At 34.8% G+C, this 13864-nt stretch overlaps 1 protein-coding gene across 1 annotated transcript in view; it reads right to left on the bottom strand.

The window, feature by feature from the left end:
- Window positions 1-13864, bottom strand: part of LOC123868675 — a 28153-nt gene that overhangs the window by 11694 nt on the left and 2595 nt on the right. The window lies entirely within an intron of this gene.

Below are 13864 nucleotides of genomic sequence, written 5' to 3'. Positions count from 1 at the left end.
AAGTGACGGAGAGAGCCCTGTTAATGCAATTGTAATTTGTAGTCTCAGTTTTTTTGTTGTCCAATAAAATTTAGTTTGTGGACTATAGTCCGGTTCTGCTCGCCAGCTCCTCAGAATATGTGTTACCTAGTTTTCGCAATAGATGTACCAAGATATTGGGTAGTTCACTTTCATAATATTACTTATTTCGAATTTCAGCCAATGAGGGTTCCATCAGACTTGAAATTATAGTAGACGGAAATCCTAATCCTCTTAAAATATACGTATTTATAATACTAATTTTATAAACGCGAAAGTGTATATGTCTATATCTGTCTGTCTGCTACATTTTCAAAGCCGTTCGTTTAACACAGTTTCAGGAAATTGGGCACCGAGATAGCTTCCATCCTAAAGATGGAATTAGGCTAGTTTTTATCTCGGAAAATCAATAAATTCCCAAGTGATTTTTAAATTAATTCCATAATTGAAAATTAATTCCACACGGACGAAGATGTGGGCACCATATTATATTTGGTACAGAAACTGAAGTTTGCATCCCGTAGGTATACCGATATAGGCTACTTTGATCCCAGAAAATCGAAGAGTTCCCTTGGGATTTTTAAAAACCTAAAACCGCGCGAACGAAGCCACGGACTTCAGCTAGTTATATTGTAATTATATGAAAGTTTGAATGTTTGTTAGGTACTCCTTCCCACCACAATGATTAAAGGAATTTTGCTAAATTTTGGAACGGAGAATAGGTAGTAGGTACCGGACCCTGAATGAACACATTGGCTACCCTTTATTCCGGAAAATCAAAGAGTTCTCGCGGGAATTTTAAAAACCTATATCTACGCGAATGAAATCACGGGCATCATGTCTGACTTTGTAACATAATTTATATAAGTAGTAAAGATCAACAACAAATCTTTGAGGCTAATAATAGTAGTCGCAGGTAAAGAACATCTTCAATAATAAAAACAAGCTTGACCTGTATGCAAATGATCGGAGATTTTATAAGGTCCATGTGACTTTATAAGTAAAGATTTCGTATTTCCATTTGATTGGAAGATTCCTAAAAGAGAATATTGATCGTTATTGATTAGGTAAAGAATGTATACCTAGCTATAAGTTAAATAATTATTTATTTTTAAATATTTATTTAAACTTATTTAGAAGTAGGTTACACGCAAAATAAAAAGTGTGTTTTCAAATAATTTTTAAATACATAATATCAAAATCTACTTGCCGTTTCCGCAATCTTTGATATGTACCTATTTAAAAACACTATCATAATCATAACACTAAACTATAAACACTATCATATCACTAAACTTCTTAACTAACTTACTACGTACAAAAAATTATTAAAATCTGAAAAATATAATTAAACCTATTCACCTTTTAAGACTAAAATAGAGTAAAACACTTTGTTGCACGCTATATTAATGGTTGCTCCACAACATTTTCATTTGATTTACAACGGATTCCTGATAGTAAGTGATGATGCAGTCTAAGATGGAAGCGGGTTAACTTGGAAGGGGTATGTGGGATTGGGCCGATAAGCATAATCGCATAAAGATATGTTTACCTGTTAATAAAGTAGGCACCCATTCAACATTTATGCGATAGGCAAGTAATCCTACTTTAAAACTAAGCTGAATTCATCATAATATAACGTGCCTACCGTTAAAATATTTGCAAATAATAGCACACCTGACTTGTGGGTCCAGCATAAATTACCTATGTTAGATCGGTGGATAAGAATGGGATTATCTCCGTCGTTATTAAACTTGTTGGGTTGTAGGTATGTCGCAACTCAGTTATAAATGCTATGGCGCAAGCTTGCATGGCCCGACGTGTGTCTCTACGTTGAATATCTAAGGTTGCCATTGGATTTGAATTCTGCGAGACAGTGTGGTTAATACTTACTGTTTCACACTATGCTAAGTATTATAACAGGACTTCCTACGCAGTATAACAGGCTTTAGTATATTTTGTCGGTAGTCCAATATACCTAATTGATTCACAGCAATAAGTAAGTTCGCCTAGAGCCGTGATGGCCTATTGGTTAAGACGCCCTATTTGGGAGGTCGGGGGTTCATTCTCAGACTCGCACCTTTCTTACACGGACTTTTTCTATTGACTCTACTAAGTAAATTGCTTTGAAAAACTAATCCTACATCCTAGCAACATTGCAAAATATAACAGTTTGGATGTTTGTTACTCCTTCCTTATACTCTAAATTAATACATAGACTAGGTACTTTATTCCAAAATGAATGAATTCCCGCGGGATTATTAAAAAACCTATAGGTATCCACGCGGACTAAATCGTTGGCATCATCTAATTGTAGATAAATATATGTGTAACTAATCAAATGCATTTTTGTAAATATATTAGGAGAATGTATATTTTATATCGTACCTCCAATCTACGCCATCAAGAATATTTTGCCAGTAAATCACGGTATCGCGAGTAGGTAAGTAGTTAATTAGGTACTGTTGACGACTGCTAATCATACATTTTTGTCGCCTCTATGACCAACCACTCATCACTACGCATAATTATCACACTTTAATAGCTCCCCGTTTTGTATAAAATGTGTGCAATAATAACAGCGTGCAACATTTTTAACAAATTTTGAACGTGATTTTAGCCACTTCTTATAATTATCTAGGTTAAACTCGCGACTTTGTCCGCGTGGACTACACAAATTTTATAAGCCCTATCTTACCGCCTAATTTTCAAAAATCCTTTCTGAGCGAATGTCTACGTCATAATAGCGATCCATCTAGTACAAATGAGCTTTGCGTTGATAGATCAGTCAGTCAGTCAGTCTCTTTTCCTTTTATATATTTTTTACCTTATGCCCGCCACTTCTCTCGCGTAGACTACACATATTTCAAACCGCTATTTTACCCTCATTGAGGTTAAATTTTCAAAAATCCTTTCTGAGCGGATGTCTACGTCATAATAATTATCTGCATGCCAAATAGCAGCTTGATCCCTCCAGTACTTTGAGTGATAGATCAGTCAGTAAGTCAGTTTTCCTTTTGTATATTTATAGACTCGGATGGAATTTCAGAAAATCTTTACGTGCAAAATCTCAAGTTTCTAGATTTTTGAGTTATACGTTGATATAACTTGTCCCCCGTGGAAAATATTTGTAGTTATTGTTGTTATTGTGCTTGGTGATGAACTGATGAGTAAGACAGAAAATACAAAACGCACGAGAGAAGAAGAGATAGTGCTCTACAAAAATGTGACCCAAGTGTCGTAGTTTTAAGCCTCCACTTTAGACACGTATCTTACATATGTGCCTACTTCTTCTTTTAAAATATACATTAGCATCATCATTGGCAAAACTAGTATTTTTAGTTTTATAAATGGTGCAGATTAATATTTCGCAGAATGATGAATCTTGGGTGCGGCTAAGATTTATATCTTGAGATGTAAAGGTCATTTTAATATTTATTGAAAATTCAATTTCATACACATGGCAAAACAAAAAGTTGTACCCTTGAGCAAAAATTGATCAACGCGACGTAACGTGTGAAATATATTATTATTTTTAAACTTTAAAAAGTGGAATTATATTTGCCTAAATAATGTGTCAAACAAGATAAATCTGGCGACTTCGTGTCGTTAGGGTTTTTAAAAATTCCGTGAGAACCCTTTGTTTTCCGGGATAAAAAATGTCATCCATCTCCGGGATGCAATCTGATCTCTGGTACCTTTCGTCACAATTGGTTAAGCGGATAGGTCGTGAAAATGTAACACACAGACAGACCCACTTTTGCATTTATAATACTTATCAGTAGATAATTATGGTAGTAACCACGAAACTTCAACGCAAGGTCAGCAAAAGCAGACAATTCATAATAATCAAACAACTTATTACTTATGCCAATAATGCAACTTTGTGTGTGAAAAGCGTACAATTTACCTAAAACGCCTTTCATTCAAAAGAAACATTATTGTTCAGGTTATGCCAAGCGCTTATTATCTGAGAATGAACCGTATACGTAGGTATATTTTTGTTTATTCGTATACATATGTTAGCCCTTGACTACGATCTTGCCTGGTGGTAGGTAAGTGAAGATGCAGTCGAAGATGATAGCGAGCTTACCTGGAAGGGGAATGGCAGTTTCATTAAAGCCATTTCACCTGGTCGGTTTAAATACGCGGCATCGTACCGGAACGCTAAATCGCTTGGACTAGCCACGGCCGTAGCCTCCTACCAGACCACACCAAAGACCGTTCAGAAAAAATAAATATAAATTCAAAATGCCCTTGCTAGGAACGAACCCGAGACCTCCTACTTATAAGACCACAGCGCTCACCACTGGTCAGGGAGGTCGTCGAATTTGCGGAGACCTTATTGTTTTACTGCCAAAAGGAAATAGTAATTCTGAGTGTCACGATATTGTACATAGCAAGGCGAACTAGATTTATTCGAGGATTTTTATTGTATAGCTATATTAGTGTCAAGATAAGAAAAACTGTCATCAGTTTAGCTCACTTATTAATTATTACTAGCTGATCGGCCCAGCTTCGCTCAGGTCTTTGATCATTAAACGTTATAACTATGTTGGTACAACTAGATAAAGTAGCTTGGTACAACTAGATAAAGTAGCTTTCTAATGGTGAAAGAATTATAAAATCGGTTCAGTAGTTTTATCGGCACTTTCACGTCTATAATATTAAGTATGGATTCAAAGTTTGCACTTTAGGAATATACTTAATTACAAAATGCAAAAGGTAAATAGTGGCATTTCTACAGCACGCACTCGTTAAGCTGTAGAGTATAGGACACACATGAATGCCTTCACACCGACCTCAAGCTCATTGAGAATGTCAGGGCGATTTGCTCAAAACAGCATTATCTAAGGTACGCGTGTCATAACAATTAGTGTTTAGGTTTAGCCAGATCGGGCGTCGCGCGTTGCATTGGCCAAATTGTTAAAATTTAGGTATACTTAATCTATAATATTCTAATCTATAATCTTTTAAATACTTGCCCTTAAAGATTTAGGTTTTAAAAAATCCTGTGGGAACTGGTTGATTTTCCGTTATAAAAAGTAGCTCATGTCACTCACCAGTCTCTCATAACCTATGACTAATGCAAAAAATCACGTCGAGCGCAACCGGTGACCCCGCCGTACAAACGAAGGAAGCACAACTATCGACCCACTATCGACCAAATCTCTGTAATTACACGTCACGCACACAAACTCAACATAAATTCTACGAAACTGGCCACTTAACACCTTCCGATACGCATTTGACACAACGTAGTGATTATATTTTTTTGTTTGACACTTCAATGAAATAATTTAATTTTAAATCGTATCGTAATCGTGCTGTGCAAATTACACAACTTCAAATTGAAGTCTAGGGTTGTCAGAAAATAAATGGGGTAATTTTGCCTAAAAATGAGCAATTTTTTTTTCATTATATTTAGACAAATTTATATTTTATTTTTGATGACAATCATAATATAACTAAGCGAAAAAGGCTGTTTTGTTAATTAAAAGATTTTAAATTGATATTGAAATTTAACTAAAACAAAACTTATTACTAAATTGTAGTACATTTAATATACCAGTCTCCGTCATAATAGCTGCATGCCAAATTTATCATGAAGTACCTAGGTACCTACGTAATTGGTGTACGTACGTTGGACAGATAAAAACATACGTTTTTATCTGTCCAACGTACTTACCATGTTGTCTTCTATGTTTTTTGTAAATGTATATGTTTGTGTGTGCAATAAAGAAATAAATAAATAGGTAATCAAAATCTTACTACATTAATAATATTATTTAGTTATAGTTAGTCCATGATAGGTAGTAGTATTGGCATCACTCAGAAAAGCAGGTATTATTTAAATATTTTTATCGAATTATTGGAATGTCCTCTCCAAAACCAACACAAAAAAACACAAGTTTAATGTGTAAGGTTATCCGAGAGTAATAATCTAAACAAACTAATGCCAAAATAAGTAATTTAATTAGAGCGTGATTGCTATCACAACATCTAATTATCCAGTTCACAATCCAAATACCGAAAATATGCGATATCGCTCCGAATCTCAGAAGGAGACTAAACTAAAACCTTCGAAACGCCCGTATTTATGCAAGTTCAATCTTGTTGGCCTCCTAGCAACAGATTGTATGACATCGAATGAGCGAAATATCGATTTTATCAAACTACCTGCATTAGATAAATTAATAATTTTATATTATTTTTGACAACTCAAATCAATTTTTAAAAATAACCTTACAGTAGGCACCCACCAAAACAACCTTAGCGACGAACGGAGGACTCGTCACGCGTGATGTGGTCAAAGATGGGACGCTATACGGATAGCTAGAATATTTATCTTTATTTCGGTATTTTTTAAGGTCATAAATGTCAGAAAACACAAGACAAATAAAATATGAACCCATTTTGAATAAATAACTTTGAATTTGGCTTAGAGAAAAAAAAAACCGCTACCCAAGAGCCGCTTTGTGTAATTTGGTAAGAGATCTACGATATAGGGATGTAAACTTGCCCGGTGTATAACACCAAAAGTAGTGAATAGTCTACTAACCCTGCGAGATACGCTAAATAAAATCGCTAACTGGTACATACTTGGATTATTATTAAATATTTTTAGTGAATATATTGCGTTTTTATATTTGACTTTTTAACTTTTTTATTTTTAACTGTCAGGATACGATTATATAGTAAACATGGTGATGGGCACCCTGTTAAGCAGAGATTTTCAATAAGGCCAGAGGCCCTATACTGTAATTAATCAAAATTATGTAAAAACAGAGTAGGTAAATTTTAATACGTTGCAATCGATAAATTATTATTTTCTAGCATCGAACATCCATCGATTTGTAACTATCATAATAAAGACTAATCTAATGAGATCTCATTTTTTAATAATCATCGTGAAAGGGAAAAATAGGGAAAAATAGGAAAATAGGCAAATTTTCATATGTGAATGGTATCATTCCATAACGCACACATACTCATCAACTGACAGTTCCCCTGCTTCATTTGACTTTTCGGAGCATACCATCCTGAGTATTTATTCATCCAAGGTCGAGCGTTGCTCCATTGTGACGTAATTGAAGGATAACCAACAAATCAAAAAACCAATAAACCATACAAACAAAGAGACTTTCGGATTTATAATAGGGGTAGTAATTTTAGATATCCTTAAGGATATTTCCTATGATAAGAATTTAAATCATTTAAGAATCTCGTGGGAACTCTTTGATTTCCGGGATAAAAATTATCCTATGAACTTCCCCGGGATGCAAGCTATGCCTGTACCTTTAGTCAAGATCGGTTAAATGGATGGGGCTTAAAAAGTTAGCAGATAGAATACAGAGAGACAGAAACACTTTCGCATTTATAATATTAGTATGTATTTTTAATAGGGTACCTACTCTATTTATAGATATCTAATTATTAAAGGTTTTGCAAAATTCACGAACACATCGACAGTAAAATACATGAAACAAATGACCTCCACTTGGTATCAAAATGCGTTTGACCGATTGAAAAGTGTTCTGATGATATAAACATTTATAAAAGCAATAAAATAATAAAATTAAGTTTTATTGTAGGTACATTAAGTAGGTACCTAGTTACGTTGTAAATAAGGCTATGTAATTTATTTGTGTATACTTATTTATGAGTTAGGTACGTAAAACTTTGAGCCTTTGGCACTTCTAAGGAATGAATGCATCTTGAATGTTTAACAGGACTCTCTCCGTCACTCGTTTCATACAATCGTAGTTCCAATTTCATTTGAATATTAAGCAACCAAAGTCCATGAAATTTTGCAGACATATTCTAGAAACTAATATCTATGTTTGTAGTTTTCCAAATTTCTGTTAAAATATTCAATTTCAAAGTTACGCGGTCTTAAAAATTTACATACAAACCTTTGAGCCCCTGTAATTTTAAAAATACATATTTTTAGAAAATTCTAAAACACTACAGACACAGATATTAGTTTCTAGAATATGTCTGCAAAATTTCATGGACTTTGGTTGCTTAATATTCAAATGAAATTGGAACTACGATTATATGAAGCGAGTGACGGAGAGAGCCCTGTTAAAAGGTTGTGCACCGACAAATAGCAACATGGTAGCAAAGCACGGCAACGTTGCAGATCGATCAAAAGGTAGGTATAAGATACCTTAAAGGTATTCAACAGTCAGTTATATATACCTATTGCTCATACCCATAAGTGACTTATATTACCATGTAACAAAAAAGACTTTTTAAAAAAGATCTGAAAACCGCAAGCTGCGCAAGTATGCCTCTCTTATTGAGAGTTACATTTTTGTTCTGTTTGCTGTGGAGACCCTGAAGCCATGGAGTCTTAGTGCTAAAAAAAATTTACGAGACATTTCACCGCGTTTAATAGCCTCACAGCCTTGGGTGACAGAAGGGCTGGCTCATTTTTTGCGCAAAGGATCAGCCTGGCTGTCCAGCGTGGAAATGCAGCCAGTATTCTTGGCACCGTTCCACGCGGGCATAATTTGTATAGTAATTAGATAAGGCTAGCTTTAAGTTTTATTGTAATATTTTCTTTAAAAAAAAGAGGGTCTTGACCTCCCAAACCAAATGTAACTCATGGAGTCAAGTGTGTCTTGCGCCACTTCGAAGTCGTCATATCAGAAGGTATGCGGGATAGGCATTAGGTACTTCTTGAATGAAGTTGAATGAAGAAGACCGTGAAGAAGAATTCTTCACGGTCAAGTGCGAGTCGGACTCGCAAACAAAGGGTTCCGTGGCATCAGTACAAGAAGTAGGTAACACTTTTTAGTTTTTCACACAAATCACCACAATCAACCACAATATCACGGTTTTCAGATTTTCCCTTACTTGTGCTATAAGACATTGATACCTGCCAAATTTCATAATTCTAGGTCAACGGGTAATGCCCTATAGGTTTCGATACCCTTGACAGATCTTGACAGGTACGACAGACAGACAGACAGGCAAGAAATGTCTTTTTTTCTTTTTGAGGTACGGAACCTGAAAACGAGGCATTAGACTACTTATCAGACATTCCAATATAATCTGACGACCTATATACTCGTCGCCAACATATTGTGCACGTTGCCAATAAACTACTGGTTAGTGATTTCCTAATAGCATTCTACAGTGCACGCTTCGGCACGCAAGCGCCTATAAACAGTTTGTAAGTAACGGCCGATGCATTTTCGATGGCTTCATTTGAAACGGTGTTAATGTTGCAATGAACTTGAAATTCTTTTGTAATCCACTCATTAGGGCCTTTTTATATACCTGACGTTGCTATTCAGTTCATGTGAGTGTAAATAATGTATAAATTTACATACAATCGTTAATCAATTGTAACATGAGTTTCATATTAAAATGTTAATGATTGTTGAGGTATTCGATTCGTTCTCAAATACTTTCCAGTTAAAAGTTAAACTTGTATTTTTTTAAGTTGTTGTGGGCTCTTCTCAGAACTGGGCGCGTTTAGAACCCTCCTAGCTTTAATTTAAAGTTTACTTACCTGATTAATTATTTTATCACCATTAGAAAGAAAGAAAGAAAATTAATTTACATGCATTACATAATCGTTATCTTAGAAATTCAATAATTGACAATCAAAAAGTTTACAATGGTACCTTCTTTGAATAAATGTTTGAGTTTTTGACACTCATTATTATAAAGTTTATAAGTTTGGATGTAGAAGGTAATCTCCAAAACTACTCATCCGATTTCAAAAATTATTTTCTAATAGATACTTATTAGCTAAGTAGATTATCCCCGAGTGCAAATTATACTTAATATAGGTATGTATCGCGGACAAAGTTGCGGGTTAAAGCTAGTAGGTCTTTTAGTTTGTAAAAATGCGGATAGGCACGATATACTTAGGTCCTACCAAGTCTGGTAAGTGGTAGGTATTCAATTTTATATTCCTTGATCTATTTTAATATTAGATTTAATAGATTGCGCAATCAGATACAATGGTGTACCCAAAACAGCACAATCATTACGTTCATAATGGGCCATTGTTAGCACAATTAAGATCTAAGCTCGAGCCTCAAAGCAAAGCCTCGGCACAGCAAGGCTGTATGTTGTATACACACTTTAAACCATGGACAGTAGTCTAGTACGCTGTAAGAAACTAAACCTCAAACCGAACCTATACCTACTATCTATTATGTAATTTACCATTGCTTTATTTATATCAAGGCTTTTGATGAACATAAATAAAAACAGAAACAGAAATATTTTGTATTCAAATAAATAACAAGTGCTTTTGAATATTCAAAAGAATATACCACTTTGAAAGAAAAAATACTGATGATTTTTTAATTTATTATTTAGAGAATATTTCCTACACGAAAATGCTGATCTAACCCTTCTAAGTAGATACCTACCTAGTAATGACTCGTAAAGTTAATTTACTTTCGGAACACTCATGCGTATTCTAATTATACTTAAATCAAAAGGTACCTACCTACTACCTACCTAACTTATAATCATGTAGATGTACCTAATCGTAGAGTTAGGTAGGTAGGTATTTCGCAAAGGATATTATTTGACCATTTATTTTTCTGAATGTCCTAGATTAAAACTCAATAAGTAATTTATTACTACGTTACTATTATTATTTACAACGTGTTCTTTTATTTTAATAAATGAATCACTCAGGATGTAGTCTACATACAGTTTAAGTAAATTAGTATAACTTTGATTAACATTTTGAAACATCAAGAAAAACAACTAGTCCTAAGCTGAACGCAACTAATAAAACAAAAAAGAAGATGAATTCAATACTACTTGAACAGTCCACTGCATATATACCTACTTATCTACCTAATAATATACCTACACTAATACAGATTTGTCGCGGTGCCTCGGCCAAGGCGGTATTGGGCTCGATCCCGAGCACCTCTGAATATTCTGAGTTACCTACGTATGTTTTAAGCAAATCACTTGATGTAACGGTGAAGAAAAACATCGTGAAGAAACCTGTATGGCTGAAAGATCTCCATAATCTTTTTAATGATGTTTGAAGTCTACCAATCCACACTTAGCCAGTGTGGTAGACTATTGCCTTTGATACTTACTTACTTCAAAGCATTAATTAGAAAAGCAGCAAAAATCATAGAAAATTCCCAGTTAATCCGGGGATGTCCGACCTAATTGTTTTAAAGCCGCTATTTTCAGTCACATCTTTCATAATAAAAATTACAAACTCGAACCAAACTATTATCATGATTTATGGTTGATGTTATGATGGTTATCTATATTATCATGATTGCATGAACAATATGCACTCATGTAAAAAAAAGAGCGTTTGTACAATAAATAGTTCATAATCTTAATACTATCCGTACCATATAAATTCAAAAGTTTTGCAGCCTATCCTATCCCCTATCTTTTCACGACCCATTCATTTATCCGATTTTGACTATTGCTCCAAAGATAACGTGCATTTTAGGGAAGGCTTTTTTTGTTCAGAAAAATCAAAGAGTTCCTACGGAATGTTTAAAAACCTTACATTCACGCGAATGAAGTCGCGGTCATCATAATAATATGAGATGAGCCTTAAAATAGATAAAAAGAAATTTTCGCGATCTGCGGTGAATACCTAGTACTATCTAATGTCAATTTAGAAGCTTTAAAGTTTTACAAGCTGTAAGAAGAAAAAACTGTAATTAAATAAAAAATTATAGAACTCTTATGTAGGTACTTACTTAGATGGGATCAGACGATTACAATGACGTAATAATGACTTCTAGACGGATGCACGGTGATCTTCTCACAAATGATTAAATCATCGAACATGAGTAATCCGACTTCAGTTTCTGTTATTATATCTGTCTACTTAGTTATTTATTTTTTGTTCCAGATTTAGTAGGTGATGACAAATTATTAAGTAGGTACCTAAGTACCTAGTCCAGCCATGATGGCCACGTCATCACGCGACGCTTTTAAAATGTTCGAATGAATCGGTCAAAAGGCTTGAAAAGCTCTGAAGCGAAACACTGCAGCACAAGATACTATAAATTCACCAGTGCGCATTCTCTAGCGACCAGGATCTTATAGTAATTTGGAAGTTAGTCTTATCTACTTGAATAATTCGAAGATCCAGCCAGAAGATATTTTTAATACAGGCCCAAAAGTGCAAAAAGACGCCACATGATGCCAAAGTTACTACTTCCCTTATAAATGAGGCGAGTTACCTACCCACTTACTCCTTTAATACGGATCTTAAGAGTGTGTGGATAAAACTCCAGCATTTCTTATTTAAATGGCATTAAAATAATATAGGTACCTACATAATATTTTATATTCTATACATAGTACAGAAAAAACCGGAGAAATTCACTGATGCTGGCAGCTCGAACTATTGGGTCTAGAACCTCGAAACACATCAAGGCACTTTTGCGACCACCGACGATAAGCGAGAAATGAGTTGGCGAACAACGAGAAGCGAGTGTGTCGTTGAAATAGTTTTGTCGCTGGGCTTTAAGCGAATATGTGAATTTGACGGGCGATTACTCGCACCAGTGGCCGAGACATTTTTTAATCACATTTGATATTTCAGAAATTCTACGTGATTAAAACCGAGGAAAGGTCAGCTCGTCTAATAAATAGTTAATAGGAGTGCTAAATACCTAAATATCTTTAGGACATTTACAAAATGTTTAACACTATTAATTCTGTCAAAGTATATCATCGATAATTTATAATATTCGAGAAATAAAAAAATAATCAGGGGGTCAAATAATAAAGATCAAAGGCAATTAGATCAATTAATAAGAATCATCATCGACTATCGAAGTGTGTGATTTCGTGGAATTAAAATTATAAGTAGCGTGAGCCTTCGTGTTCTCCGTGTTCATCTCTTCAGACTGGTATCACCTACCTACTCATGTGCTGGCATAATATACCTATTACCTACGATACAAATATCTATACAGGGTGGTCAAAAAGTCGTGGATCGAACGCGATAATGAAATAGAGGAAGTCATTTCCAACAAAAAAAAATATCTACAGCATGGCCATATTTAAATTTCCCTAAAAGTTTCCCTAAATATTTTTGGTTTTTTTAACAAAATACCTTTTTAACAAAAATATTCATAACTTTTAGGGAAATTTCAATATGGCCATGCTGTAGATTTTTTTTTTTTTTGTTGAAAATGACCCTATCGCCTTTGATACACGTCTTTTTGACCACCCTGTATATTGTATGTTTACAAGAAAAATAAAAACCGCCCCAGACGGCCTTGTAACAACTTGGTTAAAATAAAACTAAAATTTAGAACTGGATCTACTACAGCAAGTTTAGGGAGCAGGGCGCAGATCTTAGGTGTATCCGAGAGCCGTGATAGCTTAGTGGTTAAAACGTGTGCCGCCTGTTTGGGAGGTCAGTGTTCGATCCCTGGAACACAGTACACACCTTCATTAAGAAGTTATGTACGTTACAATTAAATATCACTTCCTTTAACAATGAAGGGAAATATCGTGAGGAAACTTGCATGCCTGAGAGTTCTCCATAATATTCTCAAAGGTGTGTGAAGTCTGCCAATGTACACTTGGATAACGTGGCGGACTATGGCCAGAATCCTTCTCTTTCTGAGAGGAAACCTTGCTCAGTAGTGAACCGGAGTTGGGTTGATCATGATGATGATGAACGTATATCCGTCGCAATCTCTATTTGATTGTATATTCGGGTACCGTGGAAGTACCTACCAAACCTTTCTAACATATACCAATAGTTAATTTACTCTAATTTGACGACCTCCCTGGCACAGTGTTAAGCGCCAGCGTCTTATTAGTGGGAGGTATCGGAGGTTCCCGGCAGGGGTTTGGA

This window comes from Maniola jurtina, chromosome 10 (assembly GCF_905333055.1).
Source record: "Maniola jurtina chromosome 10, ilManJurt1.1, whole genome shotgun sequence".
Taxonomy (NCBI): domain Eukaryota; kingdom Metazoa; phylum Arthropoda; class Insecta; order Lepidoptera; family Nymphalidae; genus Maniola; species Maniola jurtina.
The sequence above is the reverse complement of the archived record's forward strand: the minus strand, read 5'-3'. Positions and strand labels throughout refer to the sequence as shown.